This window comes from Coturnix japonica, chromosome 3 (assembly GCF_001577835.2).
Source record: "Coturnix japonica isolate 7356 chromosome 3, Coturnix japonica 2.1, whole genome shotgun sequence".
NCBI classification, from domain to species: domain Eukaryota; kingdom Metazoa; phylum Chordata; class Aves; order Galliformes; family Phasianidae; genus Coturnix; species Coturnix japonica.
This window is the reverse complement of record NC_029518.1, coordinates 39,058,546-39,079,345: the sequence shown is the minus strand read 5'-3', so window position 1 is coordinate 39,079,345 and position 20,800 is coordinate 39,058,546.

Here is a 20,800-nt window from a genome sequence, read left to right as displayed (position 1 = left end):
CCCTTCTGAGTTAAAGAACTTTCCCTAAGCATCCAACCTAAATCTTCCTCCTTCAACTAAAACCATTTCCCTCTAGTCTGCTATTATCAGCTCTTTCGAAGAGGTTTACTCCCTCCTGGAGTAAGTTCCTTGAGTTCATGAAAGCGCATCGAAGGTACCCGCAACCTTCTCTCTCCAGGCTGACAAAACAACTCCTCAGCCGTCCTCATAGGGGATGGTGCTCCACCCCCTGATCATCTTTGTGGCCTCCTCTGGGACCTTTCCAAATTCTCCATATCTTTTTTTACTGAGGGCTCCACACCTGGACACAGTACTGCAGATGGGCCTCACAAGAGCAGAGTAGAGAGGGACTATCACCCGCTATCCCTGCTGACCACTCCTCTCCTGACTTGGAGCCCGGATCCATTTGCTTTCCGGGCTGCAGAGCCACTGCTGGCTCATGTTAAGTTCTCTCAAATTGCTTTCATGAGGCCTTCCTATGATAAGCTCTGACTAAATCTGTTAAGTGTCCTTGGGGGTGGATGTTGGTTGTCACTTGTTGCCATAGTGTTTCTGCTTATGATGCCATAGATAAGCAGAAGCAGGACGAGCAGTCTTTTCAGGGGTGCCTGCTTGAAGAGCTGACCACTGCAGAAGTGATAATGCTTGTGTCTGGCGACGTAGCCCCCCCGCTGCTGGCTTAATCTGTGGGGCCAGGAATTCACAAAAGCTGGTTTAAATCCCTACTACAAAGTGTGTTCTACCTGCTTGTTTGGAAGTTTCAGTGTTTGCCGAGATACGTTCCCAACAATGCTGAGTCAAACTTCAAAGAAGGAAAAACAACCTCACCGAAATGGGGGATAAAAGGCCTCCATCTAATCTGGGGACTTGGAGACAAACTCCCAGAGACACCTTTGACGGAGATTCCCTGAGGGGAAACCTCATCGAAAAACCCCGGACCGCTTGCTGTGTAGCTCCCTGGCTTCTCCATCCTCATGCGGTGATCAGACGAGTTCCTCAGATCAATGGACCTAACAGTGTACCGTCGCTGGACCACAGTGGTGGAACTATTTCTTTTGATCTCTCTGCAAAAGACTTCCTTGCTTATATTTCCTACTTCTCCTATGCCTACCTTCCCTTCCCGCTCCTATAAAACTGCTAGACTTTCAATAAAACTGTTGCGCCAAACATTTGAAACCATGCTTCTTTAATCTCACGCGGTATATACACAAAAAAACCTTGCCTCCTCTGTAAGATTGAGCGAGACAACGGCCAAAAGAACCTTGCCTCCCTCCTGTAAATTGGAGCGAGACAACGGGCCCATGAAAATACTATATCAAAACACTGCTGAGTGGCCCCAGAAGTTTGCTTGGCTTGTAATAATTTTACAAACAGACACAAAAACTACTCTTTGTAGGCCAGCTATGGAAACTTCCTTTTTTTGTTTGATTTGTGGAAGAAACAAGAAACTTGATGTAGTGGTCTGTAAAAGCATATTTCTCATCTGAGAAGAATAGTAACTTGTCTCCTATTCTGATTATGTCAAGGAACAAAACCCTTAGCTCTTAATTCTTATTTATGTGCTTGTCCCAGTCTTGGTTCCTTTCCCTATCAAGAACATTCATGAGAGCTCCTGTGCTGTAATGACTCTGGACCATAGCTGTAGTGTCTCTCAAGGGAAAGAACAATTATTTTTGCAGCCATAGATAACACAGATGACAAAGAGAAATCACTGGGCATTATGTCCTGGAAGAATGAGAGCATCTCATACTCCATGCAGAAACTAAGGCTCACGGGACTGCTGATCACTGAACTAACTTTGCCTGCTTGGCACAAACAGGACCCAGGGCTCCTCCAAGAGTGCCAGAGAGTCTAGAGGGATTCAGGCTGCAGCAGAATCCCCTACACCCTTCCCGAGGCCCATAATCTCTGTCTAAACCATCCTTGCTACTATCAGTGTCATGCCAAAAAAAAGTACCTGTTTCCAGCTGAGCTGTTTCTGAATCGGTAAACAAAACAAAAGAAAAACAAAAAAACCCATGTCTGATAAACAAGCAGGGGAGAATCTAACTGGAGTAATTCTTATTGGGAAAAAAAGTAAATCTTCCATGCCTTGCTTACACCACAAACACTCTCACTGCTTCTTTTCCTTCCCATCACACCTGACCCATCTCTACTACCTGCCAGTTCACCTGTAAATCAGCCTAGCTTATTTGTGTGTCATTCTCCATTAAATGCCACTTACCAGGAAGAACAGTGCAGATGATCTCATATTATATAGGCACAGAGGGAGTTTCAGATTTTCTGCTGTGTCTCTTGAGTGTCAGAGGTAAATGATGATCAAATTGAGGAAGAGGAGTCTGTTAAGCCACTCCAGAGTCATCACATTCAGGGTCAGAACTAAGACCAATAAGTCCCTAGCTTTAGGACTCTCTGAAACCGTGGTGCTGCTATGACAGCAAGATGAACCTTCCACATCCATGCCAGCTTACCTATGAAACAGGTTTCTCATTGCCTCTAATACACAATCACCATATTTTTTAGTGCCATCAAATGTTAGACATGTACTAAGAGTCTTTTGAACCAGCACTAGGAGAGGAGACACATCATACTGAAAGTTCATAGTAAATTTATCCTTATCACAATAAACCATCATTTATTGTACTAGATGCCAGACAATGATTCCTCTTAAGTGCTTTGATAATACTGTAAGAGAAATAATTCTATGGGATGAAGGACAAGAAGAGTTTAAAAGGAAGAGAGCATTGTTAGTTTTGGTAGCATCTATACTAAGATTTCACTCTCCTTCCATCTCTATACCAAACACGACTCTGCTCTTCCATTCCTTCCTACTACTTTTTTTCAGGAGAAAATCAAGCCATAATTAAAGTCTGCTGATGTGCTTAAATCCAGAAATCCAGTATAAAAGGAGGCACACTATAGTCTATGAAGATATCTGTAAGTCTAAAGCAGTGAATAAAGAGAGCTTCCCAGCCTTGTGTGGGCTGCCAGGTAGATGAGAATTCAGGAAATGGGCAAGACATAGTGAGCCTAAAGTTCTAAGCACAAGTATACATTGCTATGGCAAAAACTGTCTTAACTTGGATGTTCAGGAATTGCTTAAGAAGTTTCTCTGAAGCATATGCTTTTTCAGCATGAAGCACTGTCACCGGAGTAGCCCCCATGGGGTGACCCAAAAGAAAAACTGTCAATTCATGGGAAGCAAATAGGGCATGGCTGGCCTGAGGCAAGCCTAATAGTATGAACCAACTTTGCTGACATGTTATAGTATTCGTTTTGTTGTCACAATGTCTCTAAGACCCTTTCCCCAAGCCCTGCTTGAAGCTTGACAGGCTGCTGGCAGACACTGTGCTTCCTTTGCCCATAAGATGCTTTAGGGAACTGAGCGATTGTTCTAAGATGATCACATTTGTCCTGTATTTAAACTGAGTCATCTAACACAAGCTAAGGATCCCTTTTTAACTCCTGGAAAAGGAGGACTTAGTGGCTCCACACATATGCAGCATTTTGTACGGTACCAGGTGGGAAAATCTGCTTCTAGGAAATAGTTTGTAGATTCCTGCAGAAAGAAGTAAAAACTCTAAGTCTGAATTCCCCACGTGGAAGTGATAGTGCTTTGAGACATTACTTTAATGTGAACACTTTGTCTCTGCAACATTGCCTGTTTTATATTTATAAATTAATAAGTACACTGGCGCAGAACATAGTTCACCTATGGGCTAGAAACAGGTAAAATCCAGAAACTATGATTTAAATTGCAGTATAATTAAGCACTAAAATGCTTTAGAGAAATTCAAATCTGAAGATTCTCCTACAGACATTTTTGTTCACTTAGAAAAATAAATGAAATCAATAAAAAATTCAAACCTATTAATAATCTAATTCTGCAATTTGCATTGTAGTAATTAAGAAAATATAAACTATGTATAAGACAACCATGTGATTTATGACTTTACATCAGTTGTTTTATGATCATTTAGGGGAAAAAATGCAGTGACATTATAGTATTAATAGATCGTACTGTTGGTGGCTGAGCACTCCTTGCTTCACTGTTTTGACTTGATGGAAAACCTTTGCTTTCGCAAAGCTTTGCACTCAGGAAAGTCCCAGGGAACTTAAAAGTTTAAAGATGTGTTTAGATATTGCAATCATTTCCCCAGATTAAGAGTTTTTACATTAGTTAGCTAAAGTAGGATTAATCTTATTCACTTTTAGAACCCTAGTGTTCATAACTAAAGTAGTAATGAGTGCTGTAAGACTCAGATCATGTGATGAAATATAGAATTTTCCCCTTAGGATGAGAGGAGCCCAAAATTAGAAGTACATACTTACTGACTAGAGAGTGACTCTAGAGACATAGAGAGTGAGCCAAGGATCTCCGTTTTTAATGCTAATGTTGCCCATGTAGAATGGAGTTCATACTAACCATACCTCCACTAACTGAAAAGAACCTCAGAACTTTCCCTGCTTTTCCAGTTCTACATGATAAGCCACATTCACTCTCAGCCCTAGTTTTGGCTGGGATAGACTTAATTTTCTTCCTAGTAGCTGGTATGTTTCCAGATTTTAGATGTAGGATGAGAAGGATGTTCATAACACACATTTTTGTTGTCGCAGAGCAGTTCTTACACTAAGCCTAGGACATTTTAGCTTCTCATACTGTAATGCCAGTAAAGATTCCTGGGGTGCACAGGGAGCTGGGAGGGGGCAGAGACAGGACAATTAATCTAAACTGACCAAATAAATGTTTTATACCATAGTGTCTTGGTGAACAATAAAACTGGAGAAGTTGGCTGGGGTGCCAGGCACTGCTTGGAGACTGCCAGGGCAAGAGTTAGCTGGTGGAAAGTAATTGCAAGGTGCATCATTTACTCTATTTACTCTTTTTAATATTATTATGTTCTAACATAATTTTTCTTTCTTCCAAAACTGTCCTTATCATAACCCGTGAGTTGTTTCAGCTTTCCTTTCTGATTTTCTCCTCCACCCATCTTTGAGATATGGAGGGTTGGGATTCAGGACAGGTAATGAACAAATGGCTGTCTGGTGCTTAGCTGTATGCCAGATCAAACCATAATACTCTCCTACTAGGTCACTCTGTCTTTTCATTTTCTATGTTGTTAAATTTCTTGTGGTCCTTCTAATTGCATGCCTTTTCATTATTTTAAAACCAGCTATTATCATCTAAGAGGCATTTCACTTTTGGGGGGCAAACTATGTAACAGCAAATCTACTATGTCTTTGATCAAGATAAAGAAAGATCCAAGGAAGCATTCAAACTGATTCTTAAATAAAGAAAATAAAGTAAAATTATCAAGTGCTTGCATCAAATTAGGTAGCTACTTTAGTAAGGAGACAGAACGAGAACATTTCATTGCAGCACCTTCACTGTACCTGTACTGCACTATTAACTTCTAAATGAAAACAGACCTCATTAGTGTCATCACATCAAGAAAAGGGACCAGCTCATTCAAATGTAAGAATGATTAGAGGTAGGAAATTTGCTAGCATCAGTCCAATTGCACTTATTATTAGGAAAGTTGTCTAAATCTTGGAAAAGGTCTGATAAAGACACAGGCTCAAGCAAACTTCTCTGAGATACTTGCAGTTCCAGGAACGAAAAAGAGATGAAAATGTTTGAGAAGCCTGGTAGGTTCATACAAAGTATGGGTTTAGATTTCTTGAAACAGCAGGATTCATTCTGGGAAAATAAGCCATACTAAGGAAATAGTTTGTACCACAGCAGTAAGGTAACAAATTTTGCCTTATTAGAAACTATCTGGAAGATGCAAAATGATCTGAAAACTAGACATGCAAAGAAAGATATTCAGAATATCATTAAATTTATGTGATATGAAGTATTCAGTATACTCCAAACAGTATTTTGAAGTAATGTGGCAAAGAAAACAAAAAGAATAAAAATTAATTACACTCAATACTATCACTAAAAATCCAAATAGTAAGCAAAATATGGAAATAGCTGCTGATAAGAAGAAATTCAATACAAGTGGAATTTAGTGAAACCTGGTGGGACTATTTTTATGTTTGGAATGCTAAAATCATATCTTAAAATCTGTTTGGGAAAGACAATGTAAAAAGAGGTTAGAAGGGTGTCAGAAAACAATTACTTGCTTTAGAGTTATTGGTAACTCAGAACAGCAGGACCTTGAACATATATGGATCAATGAGCTCACTAACAAAACCCAAGAGGGGTTTCAGAGGAGAGGTTGCTGCAGATCACCCAACCAAAGTAGAGAATAGGATAAATTAATTACTTACGTTCTTCTCAGTAAAATGGAGAAAGAGCTATCTTTTCTGGAAGTTTCTGTTTGGCAAATCTGTGCTGCAGGTTTCAACAAGCTAGCAGTAAATAATCATTAAAGCTATAGTTGACTGCTATCTAAAGATCAGTGGCAGCAATCCGATTACATACAACATGGGGAAAGAGAGGATAATCTCAACAGGCTTTGTAGATAGGCAGAAAGACAGGCAGTACTTCAAAACTGTTAATTTCCAAAAGGAAAATGACAAACACAACTAAAAGGGAGCTCCAACAACACTAGTGAAAATCCAAGTTCCTGCAAAATACTTACTCAAAAGCTTCATTTTTTCTGTAAAGAAAACTTATCCCAAAATTTTGTGATACTGTAAAAGAAAAAGAAAAGGAAAAAGGAAAAAAGCAAAGGGAAAACAATAAATAAATAAATAAATAAATGATAAAAAATTTTTAAAAAAAAAAAGAAAAAAGGAAAGAAGGAGAAAGAGAGAGACCAATCAAAAAGATAACAAATGCAATAGATATGAGTGAACACCAGCTGGTATAAATCAAGCTAGCAACATCAGAAAGTAAATAAAGTAAATCAATGAGGCTGTACTAAACACATGACTATCAAACACTAACACAATCAGAAGTATTTTGTGTTAGATTACATGATTGAGGCTTACCCCCATGAACACTGAGAAGTAATGGCAAGTAATGGAGAGTAGCAAATTGGCTACTGGACGGATCAGGAAGTCCAAGCCAGGTGCCAGTGAGCCTCTTCCACTTGCATGTGCAAATTAGAATGCAGCGATCCCCAAGAGTCTGTAACTGATGAAAACAGAGAAGTACTAGAAGAAGGAAGTGATAGCTCCTGAGACAAAGTGGCAACATTAGCCACCAGAAATCTGGATTGATCAAAATATTTCTATTCTGAATTTAGAAAGAAGACAACGGAAACAGTACACTCCAACCTACTAATCACTAAGAAAAAATATTAAATGTTACCTATAAATAAAATAACTAAATCCAACAATTGTTATCTTCAGTCTGCTGAAATACATACAAGATGCATCAAAAGAGCTTTATATATCCTATTAGGTCTTTTCATTTGTTTGTTTTTTTTCTAAACAGTGCAATTCTAGAATGATTTCAGCACCAGGAGGTTGGAATAATCAGTACGTCAATATTCAAAAACAAAAACATTCAGCAGTGGTAATCTGGATATACTGCCTAGCCAGACATCAACCCCAAGTAAAATTACAGAAAAAATTGAAATAAGATTCAACAAATAGAGAATAAAATCAAAGAAGGAGAGAGCAAGAGACAATAATAATCATGATATAGAAAATTATTCAAACCAATGAAATCTCCTTAAAGAGGGAAATTAGGTCATGTTTTGTCAACGAAAGCAGGTTCAGAGACCAACTTCCTTTTATTCTCTTTTTGTAGCTTTTATTTCAGCACTATAGAATGTTCTGATTAAAATTAACACTGTAGAATATGCCATGCATTAAATGAGATAACAGTCAGTTTGGGCCAAGAAGTAGTTGTCGGGTGGTGAATGTTGCTCATAAATGTCTTTTGCAAAGGGGTCTTGCAATAGCTATAATCTGGCTATTGCTCAGATCCTATTCAACATTTTCCTAAATGAACAAGAACATAAAGAAAATCAGTAACATTCAATTAAATCTGCATTTAAGTCAGAGACTGATGGATGAGTTAATAGCAATCAGGAGGGACCTGACATAAGAATATAAATTGACTTAGGAATACTTAAACAAAATGAACTTAAATATACACAACTCACTAGAATGAGTTCTAGAGCATGTGCCACCTGTAGATGTGGTGTGGATCAGCGACAGAGGCAATTCCAAAATAGCTTCTATAGGGACATCCAAAAAGCAAAACAATACCTGCTTCTTCAGTAATGTTGTAGGAAGATAGGCATTATGATTTCTGGACACATAGACAGCAGAAGCAGGATGGATGTTGGCAAGCTGCCAGTAGGTTTTAGTAACAAAATTTTGAGAAGAACATCAGAAAATTGAAGACAGTGAAGGGTCAAAAAAAAAAAGCTGATTTCAAGAGCTGAAGAAAGCACAGTAAAGTGAAAAACTTTAACAGCTCAAGCTGTTTAGCTTTAGAGACAGTCAGTTGAGTGACTAGATTACAGTATTTAATACTTTCAAATGGAGAAAATAGGGAACTTTAATGGATTCTTTAATCTAGCAAGGACAGATACAATAAGAACTGAAGCTAGAAATGAAACAGAGTATGAAATGAGGCATCAATTTGTAAATGCAAGAGTGACTAGACACTGGAAAATGTATAAAGGAAAGTCCATTGTCATAATGTGCTGCGTTCAGATCATGAGTAGATGCCTTTGTGGAACACAATACTTTGACAGAGAAGTTATTTCTTAAATCAATGTGTTCAGCTAATAGCCAGCCTGGGAATTAGATACGTAGAAACTTCTGTTTGGTCTGCAGCTCTTCTTAGAAAAGTCTGGCTCTCTGGCTTGGATCATGCTTTTACTCCCCTGCTTCTCCAATGGCAGAAGCTCTGTTTTGTTACTGCAGGAGGGAAAATTCTGCCATCTGCCTCTGCCTATGGAAGATGTCAGTTGATCAGTCAGTATCCAGGGGGAGCAGAGATCCTTGCTGTTGTCAGAAGGGAGAGACTCGGAACACGCCTAGCCCTGTGGCTATTAAGGTCATACTTCCTTGCTTTACCTCTAGGGAGTTATTGAACTTCTAATGACTCCAGCATACATATTTTAACTCAAGCCTGATAAATCAGCACTCTTTCTGGAATCAGAAGCATCGTCACCTCCTGTATCAAGGAAAAAAATCTAATTCTCTTTAAAAGGCTCTTGGAACGCACATGTCCACCTAACTTAGGTACCTACAACTAGCCAGAAAAGGAGGAATCTCTGGAGAAAAGTTTCATTGCTCTCCATTGACTGGGCAGAACAATGTGAACCATATAAAGGTGATTTGTCAGTCACTAAAATCTGTAGGCACAAATTAGAACACAAAGGTACACAAAGTTGGAACTTGTAAGCAGAGAAATAGTGATTGAACGTAAAGTTACTTGATAGGCTATTTAGAAAATTCAGAGGATTAAGAAATCTGGTTTAGCTCTTCACATTCTTTTAATCTTTTATAAAGCAGAGAACAGAAATTGTGAAGTCGGCTGTAAGTGTCAGAACCCATCATTTCCCCAGAGCAAAGTGTAACAACCTGGCAAAGCATAGACATATGTTTCCCTCCAGAATCCCAGTGTATCTCTTTCTCTGGGACATACTTAACAAAGCAAACAAGAACTGGACACCTGGATAGTGGATACCAAAAACAAAAACAAAAAAAAACCCAAAAACCAACCAAACAAACAAAACCACAAAGAAACAACCAAACAAACAATAACAACAACAATAACAAAAAAGCAATAGAATCCGTTACGTTGGAAAAGATTTACAAGACCATCAAGTCCAGCCATACTACAGTCATAGATGTACCCATCCAATAAGTTGTTTCCATTGAGGTGAGAATGACACAATAGGATGCTGATCATTCTTTACTGATGAAACCATTTTCAGCTTAAGATTTGACCAAAAGTTTGTTGTTTGTTCCCCCCCCCCCATCAAATTCAAGTATGTTTATGAAATCCCCAGAAATTAGCAGTTCTCTGAAATATTCTGTTAACAAACATTTCTGAGGAAGGACAGTTTTTCAACTAAGTATCTACAAAAGCATAAAAGACAGGGCTCCCATGAATGAACAACAGGATTTGCTACATACTACTTGCCTTACACTTTTTAGACATGCCATCAAGAAACATGTGATGCAAAAGCATAGCTATTGAATAATGCAATAGATCACAATATGTGGTCTTTTTATTTTAATTTAAGCTATCCAGTAAGCATTTAGGGATATTGCACATACTCCTGTGCTCAGAAATTATTTATAAATGGTTTGAGAACAGAAAAAGGAAAAACAAACAAACAAACAAACAAAAAAAACAACTGCAATGCATGTATTTTTTGCAACAACCCATTCAATTTGTACTACATCCGGGAAAACTGTTCAGCATTACGCACTCATCATACCATGTACTTTGAAGGAACATATTCTATTTGCAAGTGGTCCATTCTAGAAAAAAGATAATTCAGCACTATGAAGTAATTTAAGACATGCTTTTAAATATAAGGTGTTTAGGAGGATATCTAAACACCCTCACAATCCTAAAATATGCTTCATTGTCCAAACAGTGCTGAAATTTAAGCTGACTCATAAGTGTTAAGCAATCAATTTTTGTAGACACAGCTTCAAATATGCTTCCATTTTGTCTGGTTGAATTACAAATGAGTTATTTCATTAGCAGAATTATTATTTTGGGATGAACTCCAGAACATTAAAGCTTTACATTTAACCTCTATTACAGCCCAGAATTGAATTAACCTCTCTTTCTCTCATAAAAGTAGCTAATGCACTTTTCTTGTAAAATGCAAATGTCATTATACTATGTTTCACAGAAAGCTCTTAAAAATATATAAAAAAAAATCAATGGAATTATGGTTCACAATATTTCAGTGCATTCAATTAAAACACTACATTTTAATGAAATTAGTTTATTTTCTTTCCTATCACTGAACACTGACGCTTTGAATAACAAACTAAAACATCATATCAGCATCTCAAGTCTGAAATGCACTGTAACTGTAACACATATTATATGCAAACACAAAAGCATACATTGGAAGTTCTGTACTCATTGCAGTTAAGAGAATAAATTGAATTACCTGCTAAAATCTTCAGAATATTTTAAAAATCTCTCTGGGCTTTATTTGTTGTTGATTGTTTTGCTGTTGTTTTTGCCATACAAAAAGAAGGGAAAAGGGAAAAGGGAAAAAAAGGGGAAAAGGGAAAAGGGGAAAAAAAGGGAAAAAAAGGGAAAAAAAGGGAAAAAAGGGAAAAGGGAAAAAAAGGGGGGAGGAGGGGAAAAAAGGGGGAGAAAAGGGGGAAAAGGGGAAAGGAAAAAAGAAAAAAGAAAAAAGAAAAAGGAAATAATACATAAATTTGCATGTTACTGCAAAGCAGGCTGAATTGAATTTATCTAATATATTCAAGGGCTGCTCTGAAAATAAAGCCTCCTATTTTATTATTATATTGGCCCATGACATCAGAGTCAGACGTTGGTGGTATGGCAGTATAGCTTGAAACTTCCCACCAGTATTTCATTACATGTTGTTACTATGTCACAAATGGCAGCAGAAGGGCAATTTGACAAAATGGAGTCTGATATGGAAGTGCATATGAAGCAAAGGTGTGTCACCGAGTTCCCTCCGTGTGGGAAAAATAGTAGTACCCATTGGCATTCATCAATGCTTGCTGAATATTTATGGATACCAAACAGTGGATATGTTTCAGCATCAGCAACAGCAAGTCACCTCCATTGGTACAGATTTTTAGGAGTGTGTTATGCAGGATCTTGTTCTTCACCATCTAAAATAAATGATGGCAACTGTGTTTTGTTTTTTTGTGGGTTTTTTCTTTGTTGTTTTTCTGTTTTTTAATAAAACAAAAATACTGTAGCTGAGAATTTTCTCTACCAAACTGTGTTCTTGTGCTCTTTGTATCTGTTGCAGTTCCCATAGAAATAAATAGAGGATTACTTTTGGAGTGACCTACATAATATTTACTAGTTCAAGAATATTTTTTGTGTTTGCAAGATTTAGCTCTGTTCTGAATGAGAATAGAATAGAAGACCTCTACATGTATCACAAAGGAAAACTGTGGGGAATAAAGAAAAAAATAAATATTTTTTTTTAAAAAAATCACATATCAATTACTCAATTTATTGCATCAATTTCATTTTAATTCCAAGATATTTCTTTAAAATAGCCAAATGGGGAAAGACAATCACTATAGTAAGATGAAATTTGTAAGTTAGAAGGAAAAATACCATTGGTATATATTAAAAAGTAGCTTCTTTTATTAGCTTCTTAGAAAGGTCAGACTAATATTCAAAAGTTATTCATGGTCAGTTTTGCATACCCACTGAAATCAGAAAGAAAATGAGTAAGGATGAAGAACAAGGCAATTTGACAGTATATTGCTTTCTTATAGGGATATTGACAGAGACTGGCAGATACTTACACCTGTCTAACAGATAATTAATGGATATACATATTGTGATCTCTTTCAAGTTTATCCCTCACATTAAAATGCAGTTCTTACCATTCTGATAAGACTTTTAAGAGGAGTCAGTCTGTAAATCTTAACTGTTTGTTTTCTCCTGAGGGTCTTTTGTGGTTGTTTTGAACCATTCATTGGAGGTAGCTTTTAATTATGAGCCAAGATTCAGAGCCTTGTATAGACAGACCTTACACTGTCCATAAATTTTGGAATTTCACAATCATCAGACAGACTCTCTAAAAGCCTTTATGAGAAAATATGGTTTAGGATGGAGACAGCTGGTATTTAAATTATCCGTGTGAGAGAAATTACTGTTATTCATTCACCAGATGCTTTATTCATGTATAGATTTTTAAATTAATAATTCCATAATACTTACAGCTATATAATCCTAAAATCCACACATTTTTGCTCAATGACCTTAACAAGCTCTGACATCTTTTTTTATTTCTTGCAAATAGAGCAGCAGATTTTGCCAACTGCCATTGTGATGGAACACTATAACCGATGAAGGAAAACATGTCAGCATGCACTGACAAGGCAAGTACAGTTCACCAAACTGTTATTTCTGCCTGTACTCTAGTTGTAGGCTACAGAATCATTTAACTAGGAAAACCACTTTGCCCCACACAACACCATGAAGAAGAAAAATATCTGTAAAATAGTCCTGTGCAATGTCTAACCCTATTTCTCACAAAATATTGTGTGATATGTTTTGAAAACCAGTAACCAAGACCGAAAGATATCTGGAGAGCCAGGGAAACATTTCACATCTATTGGCATCAATTGGACAACAAGAAATTTGGGTGGAAAAAATAGGAAATAAAATGTTTTGATGGAACATACAGGGAGATGATCTGACCTGTCATAGAAGCTTCATTTAGGCTTCACCAGAGCAAAGAATATTCACCATGATGAAGCAGCCAAAACAGAGGGTTTACACCCATTGATATGGCAGTCACTACCAAATGCAGGCCATGTTTGTAGAATGTACATTCTGTAGCCTCTGACAGCTGTTCATCCAGTTAAGGTACACATGCCGAGTTGAGTGTTAAATGGGTTCCCAATCCACACTTTGCTTTTTCAACTAATTTCATTGATTCCTAATTTAGCTTAGGCCTAAAGTACACTTTAATTGTATCAATTTAAACCAAAGTAACTTTTTAAAGTAAGAAGCACAGAAAATAATTGTTAAGTACTTCTACACTGTAATCATTTCAGAACGTTCCAGTCTACTATGAGACAGTGACAGACAGAGTTACACATTAGAATAGGCCATGATTACTTTTAAGATCAGCAAAAACACAGAAAAATCATGCCCTGGAATATCACTATTCAGCTCACCATTCACAACCTGGGCTCTTATAGTAGCTTCAAAAATCTACTTTGATCCTGGTAACTTTCCTACATACAGTCATTGCTATGTAACATGATCAAGAAAAGGCAAAGGGCTTGTAAGAGATAAACCTCACATTCCATCCTCTGCTACAGTCATGTATATTCTCCGCTCCTGTTTCCCCATCCCTTGTAAGTATAATGTTTACTCTCCCAGTGCACAGATGTTTTATGAGAATTAGTCAGTATCTAACTACTTCAACATTTAAAGTGCTATTCTTCAAGTGCTAATATTATCACCAGTACATTTGGATATGATTTTATTTATGCTTCTGACATTTGCTTTCCAGATTTTATTAGAGCTTGTAAACAATGAAAAACTACTGCTGCCAAGCCATATTACACACTTCTATGAGATGATTCAGACAATTTTAGACCCTTCAGGTTTGTTGAAGTCATAGCCACCTAAAATTTATTGATTTGTTTTGGACCAGACCATTCTGTAAAAGGAGAAAAGGCTTTATATTTATTTATTTATTCTAAGCTAATGCTGCTTCTCTGACCAAGAATTAGTTCACCGTCATTACAACAACAGCAACACCTTTGAAAGAAGAAAGAAGGAAGTCCCAGTCTCTGCAGTGGTCACTGCCCTGTTACTTTGGTTAAATGGATGCCTCTAGAGTACTACAACTGCTTCAGCAGCTGGGTGCAAAAAAGGTGATCTCTGATCTGATGCTTCTGACTCAGTCTATTTTATGCACAGTGGAAATTGTCTGCAGATAATAAAAAGGAGAAATAATAGCTCTGCAGAGATGGTTCTCAGATGTTTTGGCAGACAGGTCTATTCCATTCAAACACTTTGGAAAAACTCTGAATTTTGACACAAAATAGAAAAGCTTCATTATTTCCCTGGGTGCAACTCAAAAACCCAGTAGCTACAGGCATGGTCTTAGGATTTGTTCTTTCCTTTGATGCATATGCACACATCTCTATATCTGAACATGTGTACTGGGAGCAACAGAAGTTTACTGAAAATCTGTCTGTGATATTTTCTATTAGCAATCCATTCAGAATAGTATCATAAAAACGCCAATCTTCTCATCTTATAAAAGATTTACCAACTTTGTTGTACACGAGTTTTGTATAATAATTCTGAAACTTCCTTGGCTCTTCAAATCCAAATCTGTAATTTTTGTCCCATGGACAAACAACATCTGTTCTGTCATTCCCACTTGCATGCATGTATTTACATGCAGAAATGCATGCACACTCCTATACTTTCATTTTTCTACCATTTGAGAACATCCTATGGCTTGAATAGAGATGATCACTCTAAAACAGCCATAGTACCTTTAGAGTTTGCTAGTTGTCTGGTCCAACAGATTATATTTCAATCATAAAACTAGTGGATCTGTGACATTTTCTCTTGGAAAGTAAAAACAAACAAACAAAAACACTTTACTTATGCAGAGCTGTAAGGAAATGAGGCCCTAAGAATCTGCTTACTTCTTTTCAATGTTTCTAACTAAACTGGATTAATTTCACTGATTCACAAAATAACGTTGCAGTGGTTTGAACAGTCCACATACAGACACCCTGCTCAGCTGTTTTCCATAAAACTATATTCACATATATTCCAGATATTCCTGATTGTATCATGCACATGCATAAAATGTGAGGAGGGGAAAAAAAAAAAAAAAAAAGCCTACCATGATCATGATCTGGATTATGACAGATTAGGATTAATACAGTGTACATAACAGAAGTTTTGAGCAGTGCTGAAACACACAACCTATCAAAAGGCTAATCAAGAAATGAAAGCACATACACAACACACATAAGAACACAGAATGCGTTAAATCTTTGGTACTGGGTTCTGAGACACTGAGTTAACAATATAATTTCCTGGGATTGATTATGTACACATAGTTCAAGTGCAGGCTAAATCTCAAAAAAATAAAATATCTGACATAAAATTTGTCCATCTATAGTCAGGAAACCTTCTCTTTTCCAGAAGGGATACAGATGATATCTAATTACGTCTTCAAGAACTACATGGGTGATTATTTCCTCTTTTCTGAGTATATCAACAAATTAAGACTCTTCTCATATTAACAATTTTCCACATCATCAACTGTGCTGCTCCATCAGTCTTACTAATAAACATTCTCAAATCACCAAAGGGATCAAGGAGAAAGAATAAATCTACCTATATAACTAAATAACTTGTTTTATTTAGATGGTCTTTGACAGTATGAGACTTAAAGAATGCTACCAGAAATACAAACATGTTAACACTCTCCAGAATACACTGGTTATTTGTTTTTCCTGCTATAAAAAGCCAAAGCATTTGGATTAATGGCTGTCTGTTTATCTTGAAAGCTTGACATCAACCAAAGACCTTATTAGTCCCTCAGAGACAAACACTGTATATCAATGTTTGGCACCAGGATGCTATAACTAGTTGCATCAAGAATCTAATGTAGTAAACAGAGGCAGTTGTATGTATTTAGACACCTATGGGGAGAAGAGTAACTGCTAGCTATACCTTTGTTATAACCTCAACCCATCATGCTGTAAATTCATTTAGAAAACAACTTTGATGAGGGACAGTAATTGACCTTCTAGATATTGATCCAGCAAGTAACAAGAGCTGTGTGAGACTGAAAGGTCTTTGCCTCAACTTCAGACATTCAATGATTTTGTTACACTACACTGCCTTTCCAGGAGGTATGCACACTTTCAAAGCATTAGTTACTTCTCAGACTTATTATTTCTGCCATCAAGATCACTAACAAATTATTTCATCTAAGCTGTGGGTCTTTTTTCATTAAATGACTCCAAAAATGATCTTGTTGAGAGTTGTTTTCTAATAAAACAGCAAACAAACAAAGAACACCAGAAGTAACAGAAGGCTCTGAAGTACTTTGTGATGAGTCAGCCTAGAAGCATCATTTTAGAATATCAGCATATTGAGTGGGCAGTTATAATACATGTCAGCGAGTCCAATCAGAACAGCTGGGAAGTTAAACATCAAACCTTACAACAAATTGATGCAAACCAAGATTTATTTAGTGACTCATTTTAAGTGGAAGTTCGCTGTGAGGTCATGGTCTCTTGTGGATAATTCATGAACAGAAAAAGGCCAAATTCACAAAATTATTCATTATAAATTATTCACCCTCTTTTTTTGGAGGTTCAAAGTATTAAATTAAGTGTTTAGTTTTGATTAAGTGAGGAGCTGAGCACCATAAATACAACATTTGACTCCATAGATCCTCAGAAATTAATAGGTTTTGGAGGAAGGAGAATAAACTTTTATTATATCACTCTTGAAACTTGATTAGCTGTTTGCATAGTGAATGTATACACAGAGACAGATCACAAAAGCTGCTGAGATTGCCTAGCTCCCATTACCTTCAGCTGAGGTTACTAGGCACATTTTAAGTTCAGCTGCAAAACAGAATATGCAAGCTTCTAAATCTTTGGCTTTTTTCTTTTTCCAAGGAAAGCTCATGAATGTAAAGAAAGCAAAAACAGGTGGTAACTAATTGTATCAGAAATGTTTCCTTCCCAATATTCTGGTGTCAGGACATCTTTGACACTCACTACGGTGGAAATATTTTCACAACTTTTACCTCTTTTATTGTTCATTCAAGTGAAAAGAAAAAAAATCCCTTAAAAGAGCAGGGTTTTTTCTCAAGTTAAAAATATTTACCTCCTCTTCTGCCCAGTGCACCAGAACACAAAGATAAACAGAAAACACAGCAGTTCAAGCCTTTGCTATAACTGGAGAAAACAAAACAAAACAAACAAGAAAAACAAACAGCCAAGTTCTAGATTTTTTCTTTTTTTTTTAAAGGTAACATTTTTGAAATTGAATTTTCTGTTAGGGCTTCTGAATATTTTTCTTTAACCTTTGAAAATACTCTGAAGATTTTATTTCCTCTTGTTCTCTTCTATAAGTTTGCTTTTATGACATTTGGGTTGTCTGTTTTGGTCAGGCCTACAGTGTCATCTGGCAGAATCTTCCCTTTCATCGTTTGTTTCTTTTCTGCCTTCTGCTGCATTAATTCCGTCTTCGTTACTATTGTTACCAGTAAATACTCTGCTGAAGTGCTGAGTAGAATAGTAACAAAGTCAGTGAAATGCTGCACACATTAATTTCTCAGAAGAACACACATAGATTCTCCTTTTTAATGTCTTTCAGATACAACAAGACTTAAAGTCAACTTCTAATACATTTAAATGGTGAAGCACAGATTTAGTTTTCTCATATGAGTATGCTTCACTAATTGATGCTTACAAAAATTCACAATGAGGCAAGGAAGAAAGTAAAAGCAAATGTGAATGCACAAGATACACCACCCTGTTTCAGAATAAAACTGAACACAGAGAAAATCTGTGCCTTGCCTTCTGCCCTATGAGGTGCTGGCAACACTGCAATACATACGAAATCTAATGATGATAAAACAGTGACTGCTGGGACAATAGGAGAAGGCAACAGGGAAACTCAAGGGAAATACTTAAAAGTAACTAAGGAGTTATCCTCTAATAAAGTGACAAGACCAACTGCCCAGCTGACATGCCTCTACACCAATGCATGCATCTTAGGGAAAAGAAAAGGAAGAGCTAGAAGCAACCATGCTACTAGAAAACCATGATGTAATTGCTGCAATCAAAATCTGGTGGTATGATTCACATGAGTAGAGTGCAGCTATCAATGGCTACAAGCTGTTTAGAAGGGACAGGTAAGGAAGGAGGGGAGGGAGAGTTTCTATCTACATCAGGAATGGAATAGAATATGAAGAGCTGTCCCTGAAGTATAGTCATAAGCATATCAAAAGCCTATGGGTGACAGAGACCAAAGCAGCAAAGAGGGCTGTGAGATTGGTATCTATTACAGGCCACCTGATCAGAGGAGTCTTTCAATGAGGTCATCTATCTCCAGCTACAAAAGGCATCTTGATTGCAAGTGCTCAGCCCTCTAGGGGACCCTCAATCACCCTAACATCTACTGGAAAAGGAGCATGGTTAGCTGTAGGCGATCCACTGAGGATAACTTTTTGAGTCACATAAAACATGGCTCCACTAGGGGAGATGCAATACCACACCTCTTGCTCAGCAAAGCAAATGAACTGCTTGATGACATCAGGTATGGAGGCTCCCTGGGTTGTAGTGACCATGCTATGATGAAGTTCATACTCTTGAGGAATATGAGACAGTCAAAGAGTAAAGTTAGGGTAATAAATTCTAGGAAAGCTAACTTCCAGATCTTCAGAGAGTCAGTCAACAAAACACCTGGGAAATTGTCCTCATGGACAAGGGTGCAGAACAAAGCTGGCAGATTTTTAAGGAAGCTTTCCTCAGAGCAAAAGAATTCCCCATCCCCAGGTGTAGAAAGTTAAGAGGAAGTTAAGGAAGTTAAGAGACCAGCATGGCTGAACCAGGACCTGATGGTCAAACAGAAGAACAAGAAGAAAATGCATAGGCTGTAGAAACGCTGGCAGCCATTGCTGGTGGATGTGGCCCTTTCCTAACAAGAAGAAACCTAACAGCTCTTCCAGCCTCCCAAAGATATTTCTGCACCACCTCAGCATGCTTTTACAACTCTCCTCAAATATCTGAAACTAAAAGGAAACTTTTTCAAGGTTATGATAGTGCTGAGATTGATGCGTCTTATCACCCTGGGCTAAAGAATATTAAAATGTGACAAAAATGAAGTATTTTCTTTCAAACTTACTTAAAAATATTACATCTACTGAAAGAGCATCTGTGGACCCTCATTTGTTTCACTTATTCCCAAATCTAAAGCTTTTCCCCAGGAGAGAGGAGTCATCTTTTCATTAGCTTTTTAAGGATGAAAAAGCTGTAACCAGTTCACTACCAAACGTTCCACTTAACCAAAAGGACACTTCTTTGTACACTGGTTGTTTATTCCAACACCACACACAATTTTAGCAGTAAAAATTAATTCCTATCTGCTAGCTTTCCATTTCATAACCCATCAACTTTGGAAGTAAATTTCAAACCAATCTCCTGTCAAAAGCACTTTTTTACTCTCACCCTGTCACATTTTTCCAGCCTAAATCTTCATTTAGGAACAATATTAATTCCTATTTCTCTCAGTTGCAGCTGTGCAAGGATAAAAAAGTCATTTTTCTACCCTGGCATAAGAGAACACTCTTCTTAATTTATCAGAATTTTAAGTTAATGACCAAGTACTGATATAATTTCCTGCAATGACCTAGAGTCCATCTGGAAAAGGGAAGCGCATAATGCCCTTGTCCAGGGGATTTTCTAACTCTTACTACAGTGACAGTAACACTATTCATGTATTCCATAGATATCCATAACTAGCCATGCACCAGACAGCACAGGTGTCAGGAATCAAAAGAACGTTTCCACATTGCTTATAAATAAGTTGAGTGGGTAAAATTAAAGCCATTCTGCAGATCAAGATGGATTTCTGCCCAGCTCAAGAATACTGGTAAGAGCAAGTTATCTTTTGCCCAGTCCTAGCAACATGATCCACATTTTACTTACAAAGCAAAGCAAACTAGAAATGCAGTAAGGCATCTCAAATGCAATAGCTGTAAAGGAGTGATAGAACCACTGACTGTTAGTGCAGCTGGCAGTACACACAAACTCAAAACCAGCCCTGAAAAGATGCATATACACAACACCAGCCGCACCTAAAGTCTGTTGCAAAGTAGGTAGCAAGTGTAATTGAACATCTGCTAGAGTTTGGCCCATAGTTATTTCTAATTGGGTTCTTTCTCTCTCTATACCTGAACTGATAGCAGATGTTTGGTCTAAGCACCGTTTTAAACATTTCTGATGGTTCTGGCACATTCCTTTATGAGATACCAGATGTGCAGGTCCTGAAATAGCTGTTTCTGACTTCTACCTATAGAAAACTGGAAGTCACATAAGTAGAAAATAAAGTAAAACTTGTTTGCACTGAGATTATTAAAAATATTAACTTCTAAAATGGAAAGCACTA